Below are 3,635 nucleotides of genomic sequence, written 5' to 3'. Positions count from 1 at the left end.
TGGAACGAATGCTGCGAATATTCCAGTGAATAAGTGCCATAGTAAGAAAAGAAAAAGGAAGATGAAAGAAGGGGTCACCTCGAAGGCCGCTGAGGGCCTGGCTTCGAGCGAGCACTGCCGCCGCTATCAGTAGGCTATCAGGGGGGAGGGGGGGCAGAGAGGGGCAGAGAGGGGCAGAGAGGGGCAGAGAGGGGCAGAGAGGGGCAGAGAGGGGCAGAGAGGGGCAGAGAGGGGCAGAGAGGGGCAGAGAGGGGCAGAGAGGGGCAGAGAGGGGCAGAGAGGGGCAGAGAGGGGCAGAGAGGGGCAGAGAGGGGCAGAGAGGGGCAGAGAGGGGCAGAGAGGGGCAGAGAGGGGCAGAGAGGGGCAGAGAGGGGCAGAGAGGGGCAGAGAGGGGCAGAGAGGGGGAGAGAGGGGGAGAGAGGGGGAGAGAGGGGGAGAGAGGGGGAGAGAGGGGGAGAGAGGGGGAGAGAGGGGGAGAGAGGGGGAGAGAGGGGCAGAGAGGGGCAGAGAGGGGCAGAGAGGGGCAGAGAGGGGCAGAGAGGGGCAGAGAGGGGCAGAGAGGGGCAGAGAGGGGCAGAGAGGGGCAGAGAGGGGCAGAGAGGGGCAGAGAGGGGCAGAGAGGGGCAGAGAGGGGCAGAGAGGGGCAGAGAGGGGCAGAGAGGGGCAGAGAGGGGCAGAGAGGGGCAGAGAGGGGCAGAGAGGGGCAGAGAGGGGCAGAGAGGGGCAGAGAGGGGCAGAGAGGGGCAGAGAGGGGCAGAGAGGGGCAGAGAGGGGCAGAGAGGGGCAGAGAGGGGCAGAGAGGGGCAGAGAGGGGCAGAGAGGGGCAGAGAGGGGCAGAGAGGGGCAGAGAGGGGCAGAGAGGGGCAGAGAGGGGCAGAGAGGGGCAGAGAGGGGCAGAGAGGGGCAGAGAGGGGCAGAGAGGGGCAGAGAGGGGCAGAGAGGGGCAGAGAGGGGCAGAGAGGGGCAGAGAGGGGCAGAGAGGGGCAGAGAGGGGCAGAGAGGGGCAGAGAGGGGCAGAGAGGGGCAGAGAGGGGCAGAGAGGGGCAGAGAGGGGCAGAGAGGGGCAGAGAGGGGCAGAGAGGGGCAGAGAGGGGCAGAGAGGGGCAGAGAGGGGCAGAGAGGGGCAGAGAGGGGCAGAGAGGGGCAGAGAGGGGCAGAGAGGGGCAGAGAGGGGCAGAGAGGGGCAGAGAGGGGCAGAGAGGGGCAGAGAGGGGCAGAGAGGGGCAGAGAGGGGCAGAGAGGGGCAGAGAGGGGCAGAGAGGGGCAGAGAGGGGCAGAGAGGGGCAGAGAGGGGCAGAGAGGGGCAGAGAGGGGCAGAGAGGGGCAGAGAGGGGCAGAGAGGGGCAGAGAGGGGCAGAGAGGGGCAGAGAGGGGCAGAGAGGGGCAGAGAGGGGCAGAGAGGGGCAGAGAGGGGCAGAGAGGGGCAGAGAGGGGCAGAGAGGGGCAGAGAGGGGCAGAGAGGGGCAGAGAGGGGCAGAGAGGGGCAGAGAGGGGCAGAGAGGGGCAGAGAGGGGCAGAGAGGGGCAGAGAGGGGCAGAGAGGGGCAGAGAGGGGCAGAGAGGGGCAGAGAGGGGCAGAGAGGGGCAGAGAGGGGCAGAGAGGGGCAGAGAGGGGCAGAGAGGGGCAGAGAGGGGCAGAGAGGGGCAGAGAGGGGCAGAGAGGGGCAGAGAGGGGCAGAGAGGGGCAGAGAGGGGCAGAGAGGGGCAGAGAGGGGCAGAGAGGGGCAGAGAGGGGCAGAGAGGGGCAGAGAGGGGCAGAGAGGGGCAGAGAGGGGCAGAGAGGGGGAGAGAGGGGCAGAGAGGGGGAGAGAGGGGGAGAGAGGGGGAGAGAGGGGGAGAGAGGGGGAGAGAGGGGGAGAGAGGGGGAGAGAGGGGGAGAGAGGGGGAGAGAGGGGGAGAGAGGGGGAGAGAGGGGGAGAGAGGGGGAGAGAGGGGGAGAGAGGGGGAGAGAGGGGGAGAGAGGGGGAGAGAGGGGGAGAGAGGGGGAGAGAGGGGGAGAGATGGGGGAGAGATGGGGGAGAGAGGGGGAGAGAGGGGGAGAGAGGGGGAGAGAGGGGGAGAGAGGGGGAGAGAGGGGGAGAGAGGGGGAGAGAGGGGGAGAGAGGGGGAGAGAGGGGGAGAGAGGGGGAGAGAGGGGGAGAGAGGGGGAGAGAGGGGGAGAGAGGGGGAGAGAGGGGGAGAGAGGGGGAGAGAGGACAGACTGTCTCAAACGCCGAGGCGGAGACCAGAGAAGGCAATGAGAAGTAGGCAATGAGAAGTAGGCAATGAGAAGTAGGCAATGAGAAGTAGGCAATGAGAAGTAGGCAATGAGAAGTAGGCAATGAGAAGAAGGCAAGGAGAAGAAGGCAAGGAGAAGAAGGCAATGAGAAGAAGGCAATGAGAAGAAGGCAATGAGAAGAAGGCAATGAGAAGAAGGCAATGAGAAGAAGGCAATGAGAAGAAGGCAATGAGAAGAAGGCAATGAGAAGAAGGCAATGAGAAGAAGGCAATGAGAAGAAGGCAATGAGAAGAAGGCAATGAGAAGAAGGCAATGAGAAGAAGGCAATGAGAAGAAGGCAATGAGAAGAAGGCAATGAGAAGAAGGCAATGAGAAGAAGGCAATGAGAAGAAGGCAATGAGAAGAAGGCAATGAGAAGAAGGCAATGAGAAGAAGGCAATGAGAAGAAGGCAATGAGAAGAAGGCAATGAGAAGAAGGCAATGAGAAGAAGGCAATGAGAAGAAGGCAATGAGAAGAAGGCAATGAGAAGAAGGCAATGAGAAGAAGGCAATGAGAAGAAGGCAATGAGAAGAAGGCAATGAGAAGAAGGCAATGAGAAGAAGGCAATGAGAAGAAGGCAATGAGAAGAAGGCAATGAGAAGAAGGCAATGAGAAGAAGGCAATGAGAAGAAGGCAATGAGAAGAAGGCAATGAGAAGAAGGCAATGAGAAGAAGGCAATGAGAAGAAGGCAATGAAAAGAAGGCAATGAAAAGAAGGCAATGAGAAGAAGGCAATGAGAAGAAGGCAATGAGAAGAAGGCAATGAGAAGAAGGCAATGAGAAGAAGGCAATGAGAAGAAGGCAATGAGAAGAAGGCAATGAGAAGAAGGCAATGAGAAGAAGGCAATGAGAAGAAGGCAATGAGAAGAAGGCAATGAGAAGAAGGCAATGAGAAGAAGGCAATGAGAAGAAGGCAATGAGAAGAAGGCAATGAGAAGAAGGCAATGAGAAGAAGGCAATGAGAAGAAGGCAATGAGAAGAAGGCAATGAGAAGAAGGCAATGAGAAGAAGGCAATGAGAAGAAGGCAATGAGAAGAAGGCAATGAGAAGAAGGCAATGAGAAGAAGGCAATGAGAAGAAGGCAATGAGAAGAAGGCAATGAGAAGAAGGCAATGAGAAGAAGGCAATGAGAAGAAGGCAATGAGAAGAAGGCAATGAGAAGAAGGCAATGAGAAGAAGGCAATGAGAAGAAGGCAATGAGAAGAAGGCAATGAGAAGAAGGCAATGAGAAGAAGGCAATGAGAAGAAGGCAGTGAGAAGAAGGCAGTGAGAAGAAGGCAGTGAGAAGAAGGCAGTGAGAAGAAGGCAGTGAGAAGAAGGCAGTGAGAAGAAGGCAGTGAGAAGAAGGCAGTGAGAAGAAGGCAATGAGAAGAAGGCA

Source organism: Schistocerca nitens, chromosome 10, assembly GCF_023898315.1.
Source record: "Schistocerca nitens isolate TAMUIC-IGC-003100 chromosome 10, iqSchNite1.1, whole genome shotgun sequence".
NCBI classification, from domain to species: Eukaryota; Metazoa; Arthropoda; class Insecta; order Orthoptera; family Acrididae; genus Schistocerca; species Schistocerca nitens.
Note: the sequence above shows the minus strand (reverse complement) of the source record.